Genomic DNA, 18,980 nt, shown 5'->3' with positions numbered 1-18,980 from the left:
TTTATTTTATTTATTTATATGTGATGCTGACGATTGAACCCAGGGCCTTGCACGTGTGAGGCGAGCGCTCTACCGCTGAGCCATAACCCCAGCCCCTCCCTTTAGTTCTCTGAATATATTTTAGATTACTTTTTTGAATCCCTTAAGACTAATATCTCAGTCCTCTATTAGGCCCTTCTGTTACCTGTTAGTCTTCCTGTCTTACTTTCCTCTTTCTTTGCACATCTTCTAATTTCATGTTGAAAATGGCAATGCAGAAACTCTGGACACTGATCCCCTCTCCTCCAGGAGAGGAGATTTGCTTTTGTTTATTTTTTCAGAGACCTGGCTGGGCTAGTTTGGTGAAACCTATCCCCTGACCTCCACCAGGTAGCATGCAACCTCTGAAGCTGCTCCTTGTAGGGCACATCCTTGAGCATACACAACAAATAATCTCTCTGGGTGACAATGGTTATATCTGGGTTCTTCTTGATAGTACTCTCCCTGATCACTCTGTTAGGCTGCCTGCCTCTGACATTACCACACCCAGCTCTTAGGCCCAACTAATTGCTGACTGATTGCTCTATGCTCTATTTTAGACAAGGCTGGGAACCTAAATTGCTCTACAATCTAATTAAATACAGGTCTTTTGCAGGAATAGCTTTTGATGTCATTGTATGAAGTTTGTTCTGACTCCAGAATGTCTCTTCTTAGTTGCCTCTTTCCCTGCTTGTATCTTGCTTTGCCTATTGCTTTCATGGAACTACCAGCATCTTAATTGCTTGCCACCAAAATCAACTAACCAATCAATCCATCCTTCTATACATACATACATACATACATTCATTTATTTTTTCTTTTAGACCACCCTTGGCTTAAACTTCCCTGCACTCTCTTATAAACTGATACCCTTGAGGAGAGCTCCAGAGTTTTCTATTTTTACAGCCTACCTCTTTTACCTGGTCAAAATCTGAACTGCTTCTTTGGAGGTGGGAGCAGAGTAGCTTGCTTCTCTCACAGTAACATTTCCAATTCATAAGCCGGGTGTTGCATGGGGATGGCAGCCTTAGGTTTTCTTGGCTGGCAAGGCTGGGGTGACAGATGGCATTTGGGGCCTCTGCCCTGAGAGGAGTGGCAGAACACCCTGGTGGAACTCAGCCTTTGTGGCCTGGAGTTCTGGAAGTGGGATGAGAAATGCTGACAGACTGCCACTCTGAGGTGATAACTTCGTCCTTGATAAAAGCTTGGGGGGAAAGCCCTGCCTGCACAACCATACTCCATCATGCTGAGCTGGGCAACAGGCTGGGGTGGGAGGAAAGGAGTGGGTCGTGGCTCAGTTGCCAAAACTCCAGAGATTTAGTAGATGTCACAATCAGATATTTCTCCAATTACTATATGCCTTCAGGACACTTTCCAAAGACTTTAATTGGATGTTTTCTTAAAATAATTTCCCCCAGTTACTATTGTTTCACTGAGGAACAGATTCACAGAGCTCCTAACACGACAATCCCAGAAGCAGATTCCAATAAAATTTATTCCTAATTTCTTTATTCTTGATTGACAAAACATATGAAAAACTCCTTTCAGCCTAATATTCCATGTTAAGGAAGCTGGTATTAACCAGCACAATATGAACTACATATGCTGTAAAGAAACTCCCCCCTTGTAAGAATTAAACCAAGTCTTTAAAAAGACATTATTTTTGTTTAAAAAAAAAAAGTCACCTAGACATAAATTCTACTCAGCAAGTAATCTGTAAAATGTAAGGAAAATCTGCCATCATGAGAGGTATGGGATCACAGATCATCACGCAGCTGGGTAAACGAGTCCTACACACATCCTCATAGTAAATCCCAACAGGGAGCCCCTCTAAACACAGTGAGCTCACCCGAAAAGGCCAACAAGATTCCAATCAATATTCAAAGAAAATGTGGTGCTTATCTCTCCCAGTTAGCAAGAGGCTCAGGTGTGCAGGCCTGAGTGAAAGGGAGTTACCAGCATGCTCTTGAAGGTCACCAAGTGTTGCCCAGCCTCCAAGGACAGCAGATGGTATTCTCAGAATCCAATTGAGAAGGGAATTAGGAATGTGAAGACGCCAAACACCTCCACCTGATGGGCAGCTGGTAGGGTGGGTGGCTGGGGTCCCTCAGGTTGAAGCTCTGGGATAAAGCCACTGACGCATACTATCAGGGGAGGGATCATAGATACTGGCTCCAATGCCAACTCTGACCTGCAGGTGGAAGAACTGGACTAGATCCTGGACACCCTCCAGCTCCAGACCTCTCACCTATAAAATGAGAATCTCCAATAACTTATGAAGTCCAAAGTCAGTATTCAGCAATCTACTGCTACATTTTTTCAGGCAAGAAGCCCCAGATGGGCTCTATGTTCCATATGGGTCTCTGTAGTTATGAAACTGATGCCAGAAGGTCCAGGGGTTGTGCTCCTCATGCAGGCCCTGTGGCACACATTCCAGAGCTAGCACCTGCCTGTTTCTCCCCTGGGACCTGACTGTGTCCACTTTTATGACAACAAACCAGTGAAACCTACAGCGCCCCTGAGACCCCTCCAGATTCCTGCCCTCACATGTCTATGAGATCTCCTTGGCCAGCCAAAGGCAGAACAGATTCTGAGTAAAATGGGAATAAATGACAAAGGGCCAGATGTACAGTCCTCCAAGGGACAGCCTATCAAAGGGCCACTCCTTCAGACAACAGAGATGTCAGTAGGGAAACCTCTGGCAGCTGCTTTGGCCAATGAGATACAATTAGATGGCAATTTTTATAGCAAACCAGGAGAAATATTCTGAAATGGCTTATATTCCTCTCTGACTGTAAGGACTATTCTGAAAATGAAACTCCTAGCATAGTTAGAAATAGAGTACAGATCCAATCCTGCCTATGACAGCTGTGGAGAGGGTCACTTGCCCGAGGCTCCAGTGTTGGCTCATTTGCCACATGGGGAAGATGAACGTGGCTCAGGAGTAACTGTATACAAAGGGGCCTTTTCTTGGGATGTAAGGGGTTGCTCGAGTCCATGTCAAATGCACTTGGCTTGCTCTTGCTTTTCAGTGTTCACATCTACTTGTTAAGGTAGTCTCACTCCACTTGCCATTAGCTTATAGCTTTTAATATTCTTGTCAATTGAAATGTGCGGTCTCCTTCTTGCTGGGGGCCTGGAAACCAAATCTTCCAGACGAGTGTGTGCCTATGCTTTAGAGAGAGCAGCCACAAGGCGAGGGTTGGGCCTGAGGGCACCAGGTTTGCTTTCTGCTCTGGGCCCTCCTTGCTCTGGGTCCAGCTTAGTCATTACTGTGCCACTAGCTCAGGGAGCAGTGCACTTTCAGGGGAGGCAGCTACTGAAAATAGAAACCTTCCTCTAAACCCAGAAAAACCTGCCATCTGACTAGTTACTACCCACAATGTGAAAACCCTCTGGAAAGTTCATCCCCATCCACTTTTGGAAAAACAATTTGTTTTTGATTAACTGGATCTTGGTTACAATTAGATACAGATAGAACTTACTGTTACTACTATGGTCTGTATGACCCGGTTTGGGTTTAATTTTTTTTCCTTCCATCAATATAAAGAGAAATGACCTGAAATATAAAATAAAATGAAGTATAAAATAGGATGAAATATAAAATAAAATGACTTGATTTTATTCCCCCACACACACCATTTTTTAAAATTATTATTAAGAAGGTTAATTTATAAAGCTTATTTTCTTTGGAATGTATTTTGTTTTCAAAGCAAAAAGTTCATATATTGTAAACTCTTAATTCAGGATGCCAAGTTTAAGCCCCCAGTGGTTACCTAGCCTCCCTCAGGCACCACCTCTCCCGCTGCTGTGGCCACTGACTGCAGACTTGTGCAAAACTCTGTTTCACATTCTGACCTGCCCACTCGGAGGCCCTGGGGGTCACAGATGGGTGGAGAGCCCATGACAAGGAGCCATGGAATCCTAGCTTAAACAGAACAGGAGAGGGAGGAAGGCATCCCCAAAGGGACAAGATGAGGTCAGGACTGAAGCCAACTATGGACTTCCAAGGCACCTCACATACTGACCAGTACAGTCCAGCTCCTCACCAGAACCCCAAGCTCCTCTCCACCTCCACACAGGAGCAGGGCTTAGGGTGAAGACACCATCCTCTCACACACCGTTTTACCTTCACACTGGACTCCCTGCTCCAGAGCCAGGTGCTGTTTCTGAAACCAGCTTCTCCTTTAAGAGATTCTGGTATGATAAACAGAAAGTCAGAAAAAGAAAACTAGCAGGAAAACCCAGTCCCTTGTCAGGAGAGTCTCTGATGCTTCCTGAGAGCATCATGCTGCTTCTGTGTCTGGGCTGCTCTACCTCCAGTCTTCTCCGTCTCAGCAAGATGGCACCGCTGCTCTCCAGGGGGATATGCCAAGAACATGGAGTCTTCCCTTCCTCTATCAGCCCCTCCCTCCCCTCTCTGACCTATTGACATGTCCTGGGGACACACCCAGAACTGGACCACTTCTCCCCAAGGCCTCCGCCACATTTCCCAAGGTAACAGTGCTGGATAAGCTCCATCACCCTGGGCCTTCCCAGGCTGTCCACTGCACCCCAGGAGCATGTGGATCCTGTAAAGATGTTATTCCATATGGAAGGAAAGCAAAGGCAGTTGGAAGTTTGTGGCTGCCCAGGGGAGAATGTATAAACCCCTCATGAAATACTACGTCAAGCAAGGACAAAAACTCAAGAGAAAATAAAGATGGCCCCACTCCACCTCTCTCTGGGAAATGATTACACCTCCATAACTTTACAGTAGAAAACACATTTTGTGCTATGCCACAAGCAAGCATCGGGTTGACTTTCCCCTCAAAGTGGGGAAATTTCTCACCATTGCTATAACTTAAGTATTTTGCTTTTTTGTTTTTAAAGTACTTTTTTTTAGTTGTAGATTTATTTAGTTGTACCTTTATTTATTTATTTTTATGTGGTGCTGAGGATCAAACCCAGTGCCTCACATGTGCCAGGCAAGTGCTCTACCACTGAGCCACAACCCCAGCCCCAGGTACTTTGCTTTTGTTACTCAGTTGCTTCCATAAAAACTGGAATTACAGTACTGTTAGCCACTTAATGCCCAAATCTCGGTTTCTAAGACTATTCTCCAATAAAAGGGATAAGGATTCTTAAAAGAAATGGCTAAGTCTAGCCTTGGACAGGAAATGTTTGCGATGAGCCTGGAGTCTCTTACAGTATCAAAAAGGAAGAGCTGAAAAACCCACAAAATAACCCACAATGAGGCAGGAATGACAAAGGCACACAGGAGCCAAATGAAAGAGCTCCTAATGGTCAATGCTAGAAAAATGTGAGCAATGAAATAAATAACAGTACTAGGTGACAACTCAAAACCATGGGTCACCGTGATACAAATGACAATAGATCAATAAGAATAGAGACAAATCTCCGGATTAAGGAGCATTCCAAATAATTGACAGAGGTTAAGTATAATCCCCACCCTTCCATGTGGGTTGTGGATGGTGACTTCCTTCCAAAGAATTCAGAATGCAAAATAGGGGCTGCGACTTCACAGTTGAGATACATGACAACACTACTGCTGGCCAGGTGATCAAGTCAAGGCAATGGTACTCTTGCTATGACGCTGTGAGAAGATGATTTTCCCTTTATGGTCTTCCTCCCTGAAACCCATAACCCCTGTCTAATGATGTTAGAAAAAAAAACACCAGACAAAAGCAAACTGAAGGGCATTCTATGCATATCTGAACATCTGTCTTTAATACTGTCATGGTCATCAAAAACAAGGATATTTTGAGAAACAGTCATAACTAAGACTTGACTAGTAAATGTAATATGGTGGCCTAGATTGGATCCTGGGACTGGAAAAGCACATTAGGCAATAAGCTACTAAAACAATAACAAAAAAAATAAAACACTAACCTAAATCTAAATAAAATATGCACTCTAGTGAATAATGCAACAATTTTGGTTATGACTAGTGTACAAAGTAGTAGTACTTGACTAGTGTTAAGAAGTTAAAAATTGAATAAATGGGCTTAAGGGGATGGAGAAACTGTACTACCTATACAACTTTTCTATAAATTCAAAACTATTCTAAAATTAAGTTTATTTTTAAATAATCCTCACTCTGAATCAACTAGCTTTTCCTTTTTTTCAGCAAGAATGGTAACTCATACTTTTTTTCCCATAGTACTTAGCTCTCTCTTCCCTTCCTAGGTGCCAATCAAGGCATGTGTGTGGTGTGAGTTGGTGTTTACTTTCAGGCTCACCCATGCCCAGTTCCTGCCACTGGTTGAGGTCTCAAGTACAAAACTGCAGTCAACACTCCAAGTCAAAGCAGGTAAATTCCCCAAATCCATGTTCCAGGAGGAGGCCAGACATCTAAACAGCAGCCATGGGTGTTTGCAGAACCCTTTGCTTGCCTTATGCAACCAGGCTTCCAGGAATATTCTATTCCTAGACTCTTTCTGATGTAACTTATCCACAGAAATCCAGCACCACACTAAGAAGCTCTTTGATATGTACTTTTTCCCCCAACCCAGACTGCACGCTCTCTGGGAAACTCTGAGGAACTGCTGTCCCACCTGATCCAGAACCCAGTGGCTGTACCTTTTTAAAGCTATCCAGATGCATCAATGCTTGAGAGGAAAGGGATACAGATTTAGCAAACCCAAAATGAAAATCTGATATTCTAATGCTCCAAAACACAAAACTTTTTGAGCATCACATCAACACTCAACTGGTAAATACTCTGTCGATATTTCAAATCTGCAAAACTCCTAAGACTCTTCTAGTGCCAAGCATTTCAGATAAGGGATAGACAACATGGACACAGGATGATGGAAAAGCACTGAAAGTCGAAGGGTCTCCTCTTTTAGAAGATCATTAAGAAAAAGAAAGCAAGGGGACAAAAGAAAAGGAGAGAGGAGGAGGGATAACAGGGAGCACCAGCCTGGACAAGAAGCAAGATTCTTCTTTCCAGGCACCAGAGAATCCACAGTGGTTTCAAAAGGTATCATTGGGACATGTCTGGCCAAGTTTTAAGAGGAACTGCAATGTCTGTGCATTTTCATAAAACTTGGCCTAAGTTATGAATGACACTCCAGGAAAGAACTTCAGTCAGTCAACATGATCATAGGAGTCCACAGGTTAACCATTCAAAGGATGATGAAGAGTTACCAGAGTCTCATTTAAGACATCAAAATACTTTCACATTTCAAAATACTGAAGTCAACATAATAAAATAATCTGGAGCTGGGTTCCCATCATCAGAAACTGATGGCAGTTGTCCCTAAGTGAGAGCTGGCCCTAAGTGTCAGAGGTACAAGTAGAGACACCCGGATTCAGACTCTGGGCTTTCAGGAAATCTGACCATGTAATCCACCAAGGACAGTAAGCATAGAAATTTTTTAAAGAAACATTGTTACCATAATTCCTTTACTGAAAGTCTATGAAATAAAGGGAGAGAACAGCCCCACCCACAATCACACCTTAATTAAAACCAATTCTTTTACTTGCATATTTTACATGTATAAGATCAGTGGCTATAAGAGATTTTAGTAACCTACCTTTTCACCTGAATCTTAGATTGTAAAGACACTTCTTTTATTGCAACCAGGCAGCATGATTATCACATTATTAATTGTAATCTAAAATATGTCTTACAAAGATGGTAACATTCTTTCAGCTCTTCAGCAGCCAGAGGCCAGCAAGGCAACAAGGACCCTACATGACTAGGATGGTCTCCACTGGCATGAAAGCTAGACCTCTTAGTGGGATGAGATCACACTTTTTAATAACCCAACCATCCCACAAAAAGGATGTGCAACAGCTAGAGTTCACTGGACCATTACAGAAGCCAGGAAAGGATACATGTCAGGTTTGCAACAAGAAACTAACACAAAGAAAAGCCTGGATTAGAAGACTAAGGTCACCGCCCTTGGCAGAATCTCAAACAAGGATTTTCACTGCATTACTGATACCATGAAGGATGTTACACCATAAATTGCAAGAGTTAACAGCAGCCTAAGGCCTGTCAGGGAAATAGTAAATTATGGCTCAGTCATATGGTGAAATACTTTGTATATAGCTGAAGTGGAAATCATTAAATTTATAACAACTTGACAAGTGAAGAACTAAGATCCTAAGATCTAATATAAATACACAGAAGCACACACATAGAAAGTGGGAGAGATCAGAAAAAATACTACAATGTTAATACTACTGGTAACATATCATGCCTTTCCTTCTCTTCTACTGGACTATGTTTCACTAAACTTTTGTAGAAAGTATTTAGGATTTTAATAACCGGGAAAACATACCTGCACTTGGTTACGTGGCTCCTCCACAAGCTGTCCTGTGGTGTTCCCACTTTCTCCTAGGCTATTTCCTCTAAGCTCTCCCTTCAGGGGTCACCTCAAAATACCACCCCACTGCAAACTTGTGGTGCATATCAAGACAATCCCCCTAGCCACATGAAAACTGCCACACCCCTGGCTTTTGGCCCTATAAAGACAGGGACTGGGGCCTGTCCATTCCTGACCACAGGCTAAGGGAAATGAAGCACCAGAGGGCCTGACACACAGGGAGAAGAGAGAGCCAAGAGCAAGCCACCCAAGAGAAGGGGGGCTGGGAATTCAGAAGACGAGGACTCGGGGGAAACCCGAGAAGAGGGTCAGTTTCAGGAATGAACATGGGAGAGGAACTGAAGCTAGATCCACCCCCAGGGGAGTCATCAGAAGGTGACATGACCTCAAAGGCAGGTGGCCAGGTCTTTCTGGAGAAAGAAATAACCAAAATAACCTAGAATTACAAGGCAGTCACAGGAGTGAAGAAGACGGGGCAATTCTAGTTGGGAGGAAGAACATGCACAGACGGACACCACTCTTATTTAGAGGCCTCTGGCTCTCCTGGAACAACCAGCTATTTCAGCTAATGGAAGGAGGCAGGGGGCATCTGCAAGGGGACAAAGGCTTCTTTATATGAAAACAGAGGCTCAGGCTGCAGGGTGAAAGGGCAGAGCAGACTTCACAAGACAACAGGAATGTGGCTGGTCTGCTGGGCACAGCCAATTTCTTCTCCATGGATGGCCACAGATCACCTTCCTGTCCAATCATGGGAGCAGAGAGCCCTCAGAAAGGTGGACAGGAGCCCACTGGGCTACTACCTTTAGGGCAGGCTCCTGGGCAACATAACAAGGTGGATAGCCATAGGGATGCTAGGTGCAGACAGAACCTTCTGAAGGAAGCCAACCCTGAGGCAGAGGTGGACACAGTCCTGCCATTCTTCCCACTGGTGGTGGGGACAGGCCACTCCAGCATCCCACAAATGCCACGACAGCAAGGCAGTGTGCAAGGGAAGCTGATCTGTCAGGACAGCAGCTTCACCCTACACTTGACCATCCCTATACCGCCTAGGGAAGCTCTGAGGCCACAAGCCCAGTTTGGAGAAATAGCTGTTTCTGACCACAAGTATCACAAGACTGAAACTGAGAATTAAGAAGCAATGCTGGCTTCCTGTCCCCAGCATAAAATGTGTGAAGAACGGCTTACAAAATATGAAGAATCAAACAGACAGAAATAATAACCAGCAAATTCAGGGTAATGGCAACTTCAGAGAGAGGAAGGGAGGCACGAGTGGTTCTAGCCATGCTGAGAATGAGCTGTCTTGTGCTGTGGGGCTTTTCTGCATTCTCCCTATCACCGTCACATGGAGCCTGTCTGATGAACACTGTTGTTATTAAGAGGTATGACAAAAACCATTTAACTGATATATTTTCAATTATTTTTTTAAGTTTTCAAGAAGCAATGTAATTATAGTACAAAAATTTTAAGGGACAGCTCAGAAACCATGTGTACCTCTGAAAAGGTAGCAGTTTGGATCATGCCCATGTTTTGTTCAGAAGGCTTGTCCCTGGGTGTCCCACACTTACCCACATCAGCACTAACTCACTGACATCCTATGCGATGAGCCCCAGAATTATCCAGGAGCCACTGGTTATCAGAATAAAAACAATGAACACAGAGAGATCAAACTGCAAGAGTGGTACATTTCACACAGGCCAAGTGACCAAGCTGGCAGTGGTAGAGCAAACGTAAGGAGGCTTTGGGGATAGGCCCGGGCTTCTTTCCCTTCAGAACATTCTCAGTGGAAGACAGTTTCACTCCACCTGGGTCACACTAGGTCCACAGTGTTCTTCCCACCCTCGTGTTCACTTCTTGGCCTCTCTACAGGGTGAGGGCTCACCCTAAGGGACCCTGTGACAGATGTACCAGATGCAAAAAGGTCTCATCAGTCTTCTGGTTACATTGTTTTGGTAGAACACCACCTTCAAAGAGTGCTGGAGTGGAACCATAACTAGCAGGTGAATGTGCAGCAGCCTGGGGAACCTAAGATCAAACCCAGGCACTTCTTCAGTCTCTAGGCCTTGGTTTCTTCATCTGCACACTGGTAGAGAATTGCTGCCTGGTGGCAGGCACAGCTCCTCACAACAGTGGCAGCCTCACCAGTGCTGAGGACAAGACATTGGTGGCACCATGACCCCTTCCTGAGGTTGGAAGGTCTGAGGCATGCAGTAGTTCACCCTCACCTGTCATTCTCTACAGGCCAGTACTGGGGGACTCTGGCTGGGAGACAGACATTCAGATCCAGGAGCAGAGCTGGTACCACAGCAGGCTGGCTGAACATTCGGTGCCCTGGAGGGCCAGGGCTGGAGATGGGGCACTCTCTGCCTGGTGAGGATTGCTGGCCAGGAATAAGGGACCAAGGGCACAAATGCACAGGAGATGAATGGCTGCCTCAGTCACTTGCGTCTTTGTGCACAAGGCCCCACCAGTGCCTGGGATCATGCAAGACCTCTGTTCCAGGTCTCCAGCACAGACAGTGCCGGGAAACCAGTCAGCACTGAGATTCCTAACAGGGCAAAATGACCATGGCAGTCCTTCCTACAGTGAAAAGCCTTACGCCACTCATGAGAGTATGACAGAGCACTGGATAAATATCTGGTCACACCACCTCTCGGGGCATGCTTTCTTCCTCTGTAAAACCAAAATGAATAAAATTACCTCATCAGGTAGCCAGTGATTAATAAACTGATCCTTCACAAAGTCTTGCACCAGGAAAGGCCCAGCATCCATTAAGTGAATCAACCTTCCAGATGACTTCCACCTGCCCAAGTAGTCAGAGGACGAGGGCCTTCCAGAGGCTCCAACTGAGTGCCCTGCAGAAATGCAGAAGGCTCTAAGTCTCAGTAGGGCAACACCCTGTAGCCAGCAGGGAGGGCAGCATACTGGGGGCACTGCACTGCTGGAAGAAAGCCACCTCGGGTAGCACTCCCTGGAGGCAGCTTCCTGCCCCTGCTGAGCTATCTGGGGATAGTTTCTAAGTCTGAAGAAGACAGCATCCCAGGAGAGGCTTTCTAGGAGGTCCCATACCGAGGATCTGGGGGCAGTTTTAAATACTAGTACAGCCCAAAGGAGAGCTGACCCTTAAACTCTGGCAGAGAGGCAGAGTACAGGTCAGGCACAAGGGACTCCAGAGATCATCACATGGGAACCAGCTCAATCCAAGTCAGCCTGCCAGGAACCAAGAAGATGGCTAGGCTCAGTCTTCCTCATAAGTGACTGCCCTCTCCAGGGAATAAAACAAATCTGTTGTTATTCTTACACCTCAAATGCCATTTGCAACTGTTATTCATTTCAGTGAAGCTGACACTTGTCAGATGTTTTATGTATCAAAGAACATCAGCTGGGACCCCCTCCTCATAACACTGTCCACACAGTTTCCTGCCATTCAGCCACCCTTTCTGTGTCACAAACACTGTGGGCCACATGCTATGAGTGAAGTCTGGGCCTCCTGAAAACCTCGAAAAATCCAAGAATACAGTCCACACTGATGACTCACGCACAGCAGAGTCAAAACTCTGGTTCCTGTGGCTGGGAAAAGTTGGTTCAAAGCAGTGATAACCATGTACAGATGCCACCAACCAGTCCATAAACTTAACTGTGAGGCCTCCATAACTAGAACTGGTATGTGATTTTCATGGCAAAAGCCAGCTTCTGGCTTTTATGACACCTTGATCAACTGGTTTGAAGCGAAGTAGCCTTGAGTTAACTCCTGAAGCACACACAGGAGATTCTCTGCCTGAAGCAAGCAGATTTCACACATTAGGACTGCTGCTTGCCGGATGGGGACACAAGCCCCTCCCCGTGCTCCTAGACTCACCTGACACTAAATACAGCAGCCCAGTCTTTGAAAAGTAATGAAAATAAGGTAATATCTTCAGTGGGCTGTGACTCAGGAATAAACACTCTAGGGCGCCAGGAAGTGTGGTCTCCAGACTTGCCTAGGAGCCTGGGGGAAGTGCCCAGTCTCGTATAGCCTCATGGGAAGCCAGAGGACTCATTTAAGTCTCTAGACTACATGTACCTTTTGGACTAAAAAAAGACTTCTTTTGCCCAGTTGAAAAGTTAGGCCAGTTGACTGATTTCTATAATCCAATCTTTTTACTAAAATATTTCCACTTATACCCCTTCACCAGCGACACCTGGAAGATGGAAAACTCCCTGGAGTTCAGTCCCAAAATCCGTGTTGAAGGAGTCCTCTGAGACACTCCTGTAAGGCACTAATGTGGGTGAAGCCATCATAGCCTGCTTTTTAGAAGATGCCTGAAGCTTTACACAATTGTTTCCAATTAAGTCCTAATAGTGTATATAAATCTGGACCTCCCTCTTTTCCATCATCAGAAAATAGCACTTAAACAGAAAGGCATAGGTGTGGGCCACTTTCATGTTCCATGATAACAAAACTGCAGAGTAAGCGAGGACAGATGGTACGACAGCTGCACCCTCCTCAGCAGTCCCAAACTTCTACCCTCACCCCTTTCACCCCTAACTTTACACATCTTACCCTCCAGGCGCCCTCAGCCACACTGGTAAGCATCAAAAGGGTCTAGAGATCACCACTGCTTGCTGCAAAGAAAGTAGGAGAGTCACAGGCACCTCTATTGACCCGGATGTGGACGTGGTCTGCTCCTCCCACCTGGACACTAACTACAGCACAGCTCTGGTGGAAAACCATCTGCCAGGCTGTATGGCTGCCTCAGTACCATGTGCCCTAGACATCCTCAAGCTCCTGGACAAATGACCTGGTCCTCAGATCAACAAGCAAGCTGTTAAGGAACTCCGTCAAAGCCCCCTGGACATGGAGTAGTCCTCCTCCTCTCTCCCCAGCCACCTCTCTCCTCATGAGGAGGCCTCTGCCAAGTGCAACATGTGCCAGGGTTGCCTGCGGCTGTCCTGATGGCAGGGAGGATATCATGACTTAAGTACTATGTGGCTGAGACAGAGAAAGGAAACACCTGCAAATTAAGAAGTATGTGTATTTTAGCTTTAAACATATCCCTCTCAGCAGAGTCTAAAATAGTACCTCCTATTTTAGGGAGACCAAAAGCAGCTCCTAAATCAGCCACTACAGAGACCCTGAGTTTGAGACAAGACTGCACAATAACAGAAGTTGGGGCAACAGGGACTGAACAACACGTAACTCCACTCCCGCTCCAGCTCCAGCTCCACTTGAACGATGAGCACACTGAGGCCTGGAGAGCCAATGTGGCTGCTACAGTCCTCCTGGCTCAAATGCTGTGCTCTCTACTTCTGATCTTCTCCCACAGTAGGGTCCAGAAGTCCAGGTCAAAGAGGCCCCCACCTCTGTCCCCTTGTCCAGCTGAGGTCTCCTGGGCAGAACCCACACTTTTCTTGATGAAGTAGGCTCTGGATAGACAGAGGCATGAGGGGTGTTAGGGAGAACACCTTGGCTCATCAGGCCCTTGAACTCTAGGCTGAGCAAGGACAGTCACTAATAGAGGGATTGAGACAATCACAGTCTTGTTCTCTCACACACAGTATAGTTTCCTTAAGACACCAATGGCTCCCTGAAGATTAAGGGCAGGAGGGAGGTGATCACCAGCGAATGGGCCAAGACTCACTGTCACTGACACTTGGTTAACCCCCCTAAAGTTAGGCCATGGTGGAGATCTCAGGGAAAGACAATAGTAAAGCTGTCCCTCTGAACATGGGGCCCAGAGCAATCACCTGTTACAACCCGAGACTGGCCATGGTCTCCCCGGTCCATGCAGAAGGATCAGGATGGGCCCACACCTGTTCAGGCACAGGGCCTAGAGTGTGCCTGAAGCAGGCAGGCTAGGGAGAGGCGGCCTTATGCCTCACCTACCCTCAGGGCAGGGAGTGCAGATTCTCGAGCCAGGCCACTAGGTTCCAATTCTGGCTCTGCTACTTACTAGGTTTCACCCAGGCAGGGGTAGCTCCTTTAACCTGCTTCTCCTTAGACTTCACCTCTGTAAAAGGGGCATCCAGAAGCATATATCTCATGGAGTAGTTGCAAAACTAGATGATTTAATCCCTATAAATGTACCTGGCACATAGAGGTGCCACAAAAAGCTTTGCTGCTACTATTATCACCACTACAGTTCAGAGCATCTAACAATCCCAGGATGCCAAGACTCTTGTATCCAATTATAACCAGGGGCTATGGAAGCACAGGCACACCACTGCATCAAAGACAGCTAGCAAGGGGCTACCAATGTCCAGGGATTCAGAAAAATGTACATCAGGAACCAAGGCAGGGATGGAGGCCAACCAACTAAAGCACAAACTTAACCTACTACCCTCACAGGTCATGCAGAGAATGGGCAAGAGCGCCTTTGAGAATTTCTGGAAGAAGGGAAGCAAGGCAATCTTGACCATTCGTAGGTGACAGTATTCCAGGGATAACCACTTCGGTGACCCAACTCACAAAGAGCAGAGTAAGGACAGTTCTCCAGGCCCCACCTCCTAAGATCCAGTGCTGGGCCACAGCATTACAACCTAGAGCATCCCTGGATAGGGGAAGGAAGCCCAGAGTGGGTGGAAGAATGGGAGGTGGGGCCCTTCCCCAGAGCAGTGTCCACCCAGCAGGAGAGTCCTGCTCTAAGGAGCTCCTGAGCTCAACCCTCCTAAGGGACAGTGTTTTAGACTGACTGGAAAGCCAGTCAGGGTTAGTTCAAAAAAAAAAAAAAAATGCACACACACACACACACACACATATACTGGTTTGTATGTCCTTGAAACACCTGACCCAAAGCTGAGAGTTAACACCTAAAAAGCAAAATTAAAATTCTAGGCACTATTGAAACTCAAAATTTTTAAAAGTGTCTACAATATGATCCTTCATTATCCTGTGCATCCATTCTAACAAAATTCATTAAGGTTTGAGATTAAAAGACCAATTTCAGGTGGTAGTTGTGACTTTTTTATCAAAGAGAAAAATGTGGGTAAAATCTCACCATAAAGATGACTTGCTACCAAAAAAAAAGCCATGTGGAGTTGATTTTCCAGATTCTGCCACCAAATTTGGACTTCCTGAGGGTGGATTAAACATTTGTGGATTAGCCTTAGTAAACAAATCAGAGTGCATTGTGGAATAATTGAAAAATAAAAAGCATTCTTCTGCACTCCACAGTTATTTGGAATTACTGGCAAACAAGGGGGAACCAAAGACCTGTTCCTCCCCATCATGGGGGTGCTGCTTGCCCCTCCCTGGCCCCAGGTGAGGGAAGCACCACTCCAGGGGGCAGTGGGCTACTGAGATCACCTCTGCTCCATAATGTCCCAGCCACCACAGCTGACCAACAACAGGCTCCTATGACCATTTCTTGTCTTTTTTAGCCTACTGACACTGAAGTACAAAACAACATGAAGTGTAAAAGTTCAATGTCTTGGGCTGGGGTACAGCCCATGACAAGAACTTGCCTAGCATGTGCAAGGTCCTGGGTTCCATCTCCAGCACCACAGATTTTTTATTAAAAAAAAATAATAATAAGTTTAAAGTGCTGCTAAATTTTATGAATAATTTTAACTAGAATAAATTTATTTTGTACTATATTCTGACTCCTGTGGTGTCACCCGTGATGTTGCTTTATCCAAGGCTTGTGCTCTCTCTGACATCTCATCTGTCATCCTGGCTGGCCAAGAGTTGTTTAAACAGTGGAGAAAGAGCTGACTTAGGTACCTGGAAGGCAGCACACAGGGTTTTAGAGTGCTCTCTGAACTTGGAATCTGAGGAGCTAACTCCTTGACTAAAGCCTCTCAGGATGTATCACAAAGTGGTGACCCAGGATGAACATTCTGGTCCATCCACCTTTCCCAGATCCCTAAGTACCTCACTCATGGGCTGTTTCTTACAGGATCTCACTGGTGCTTCGTGACCAATTTAAACAGCAGTTTCTCCATGAAGCTTCCCTCCCTTTCAGGCAGGATAAACACCCTGTTCCCTCTCTAGAGGAACAGGAAAAAAACCTTTACTACCCTGTAAATCCTTGTCTCCCCTAGTTCCTTAGCAGAAGGGACTTTGCCATCTTCACCATTAACCCTTCAGTCCTGAACACAAAACCGAACCTCTGAAGGAGCCCCAGAGTCTCCTCATTCTAGTAAATGATTACATGAGAGGAAAAAACAAATTTTGTGTCCCCAGTGCCTCAGAAGGATCTGGTACATAGCAAAACTGTTTCAAAATGTTTTTTTTTTTTTTACAATGGCATAGTCTCTCTCTCTCTCTCTCTCTCTCTCTCTCTCTCTCTCTCTCTCTCTCTCTCTCTCTCTCAGAAAGAACTTTGACTACAAAACACTGAAGCTAGTGGGGCACAGTGACATACAATTGTCATCCTTCCAATGGCTGAGGAGGCTAAGGAGGAGGATTATAAATTCAAAGCCAGCCTCAGAAACTTAGCAAGGCCCTAAGCAACTTAGTGAGACCATGTCTCAAAATACAAAAAAAAAAAAGGGGGGGGGACTGGAAATATGGGGATGTGGCTTAGTGGTTAAGTGATCCTGGGTTCAATCCCTGATTAAAAAAAAAAAAAAAAATATATATATATATATATATATATATATATATATATATATATATATATATATATATATATATCCCAAAACCACTGAAGCTGATTTTTCTACACCTCCAGTCAGTGGGCTGATGCTGACATGGAGTCGTGCAAAAGCAAGGCTGCGAGATGCTGGGGTGGAATGGTGCACAGTCCCCCAGGGCATGGTGGCACACTAAAGGTCCAGAGCTGGGGCAGGAGCCTAGTTTGGTTCTTCTCTATTTCTAGTCAAGCAGTTAACTCTGGGTAGGCCACTTACTGGCTGTGGTCCTCAACATGATGCTTGCAGTGGGAAGGGCTGCATGGCACCAGGCAGGACTCATGTAACCCAGGGCTCACAGGTAAAAAGAGGGGTCTCTAAGGCTTTCCCACCTTACAAAGAAGGTAACACAATGAAACAAAGAAATAAACCCCCAACCCCAACTACTTCAAAGGACATTCTTTTATGTTTGAATCATGCTTAAGAAAAAACTTAGCCAGGTACAGTGGTGCATGCTTGTAATCCTAGCTACTCAGGAGGATGAGGCCAAGGATCACAAGTTTGAGGCCAGCCTCAGCAACTTAGAGAGACCCTGTCTCAACAAGAATTTTTAAAAGAGCCAGCCAGGGATACAGCTCAGAGGTAGAGAGACTACCTAGGCTCAAACTTCAGTACTATTTAAAAAAAAATTCTGGTAAGCCTCACCCAGTACCCAGAAGGTTGGGGTACAGCCCTTGCCAGTTGCACTTTGGACAACAATGTCCTCTCTAGATGTACCTACAATGCCCTCCTCCCTCCCGCCAGCAAAGATATGCACTGCTGTGGCAAGCAGAGGGGATCCCCTCTGAAGGAGAGATGGGCCCAGGTGCAAGCAGCTCTGCCCCTGGCTAACTGGATGTTCCAGGCACTCACTGGGCCTGGTTCCCGCCTGTGACGCAGGAGTAACTTGAACCCCTCATCATCACCTCCCGCTGTCCCCAGATGCTGTATGCTGAGGACTCAGGGATTCGAAGGCCCACCACAGACCATCACGAGGCCTGGGCTGAGACTGTGGGAGTACAAGTCTCTGCTGTGGCCCCATGCCTCAGGAAGTCATTGTTGAGAGGACAGAGTAAGCCATGAGGAAATGCTACAGAGGGGCAAGGACATTTCTTCAGCAGACACAGCTGTAGAGGCCTGGTTGCTTGGACATTCACTGGCTATAGGAATGGTCTCTCCACATTGGCTGGCTTCTTCATGGGTTGTGCACTCCCCAGAGGGATGTTACTCCACTCCCAACGTAGCCCATGGTGCTGGGAGGAACAGCAAAGAACAGCTGAGACCACGCATGCTGTCACCTAGGTGTGCTCACACTACTGACCCCTGCTCTGAACATACTTAGAGGGAACTGTCAGGGACAAGGCTGGGATGAAACCCAGATGTGCACCTTCTGTCCGCCTCCCCGACCAAGGACCCCACTAGAGACTCATGCTCACCACTTCCAAAGCCCTCCTCAGTCCCCCAGGGCTCCACCCACGTGGACAGTCCTGTTTATGGCTCCAGGAGGGACAGGAACAGGCCTGGCTGAGCGATGAGAAATGGAAGCACATGAGAGAGCGAAAAAGGGCCTTGCTGGAGTGGACACAACTCAATGGGCACTCTTGGTTCCTGCACTAAACAACTGACAAGGGCTAGTGGGTCTCAGGTGCAAGATCTGAACAGTCAACAGGCTCCCTACAACCTTTCAAAGAAATCTAAGACTGTTCCTTCGTAAGTCAGTCCTCACCCTGGCACTTGCCTGGCATGCTGCAGAAACAGAGCTCTGTGACCCCAAGCTCCAGGGTGCTGTCTGTGACTTCAGCCTGCTGGGGATTCCCAGGCACTGCTGGGATCAGGGGGGCTGAGGCAAATCCACTAGTGAGGCCAACAATGTCTTGGGAGTTTTTCACTGTTTCTGAGATTTTAAATAAATAAATAAAAAGGCTTATGGACCACAAGCTTCAGCACCGTCCATTTAGCAAACACAAACTGAGCTTCTGAGTCTGGTTTTTTGAAAGCTCAGCCAAGGCTTTGGCCACTGAGAAGCAGCAGCAC

General features: G+C 46.0%; 2 protein-coding genes across 12 annotated transcripts in view; both read right to left on the bottom strand.

The window, feature by feature from the left end:
- The window catches only part of Inpp4a (inositol polyphosphate-4-phosphatase type I A), a 131,713-nt gene that overhangs the window by 86,776 nt on the left and 25,957 nt on the right, over positions 1–18,980 (bottom strand). The gene's annotated exons all lie outside the window — the stretch shown is intronic.
- The window catches only part of LOC110596902 (STING ER exit protein), a 56,908-nt gene that overhangs the window by 12,197 nt on the left and 25,731 nt on the right, over positions 1–18,980 (bottom strand). The window contains exon 2 of one of the 4 annotated variants that reach the window (XM_078028524.1): positions 3,504–3,577. The exons of the other annotated variants lie outside the window; for them this stretch is intronic. The gene's annotated coding sequence lies outside the window, so the exon portion shown is untranslated. The remainder of the gene's footprint in view (positions 1–3,503; positions 3,578–18,980) is intronic. 4 annotated transcript variants of the gene reach the window in all.

Source organism: Ictidomys tridecemlineatus, chromosome 12 (genome assembly GCF_052094955.1).
Source record: "Ictidomys tridecemlineatus isolate mIctTri1 chromosome 12, mIctTri1.hap1, whole genome shotgun sequence".
NCBI lineage: Eukaryota > Metazoa > Chordata > Mammalia > Rodentia > Sciuridae > Ictidomys > Ictidomys tridecemlineatus.
The sequence above is the reverse complement of the archived record's forward strand: the minus strand, read 5'-3'. Positions and strand labels throughout refer to the sequence as shown.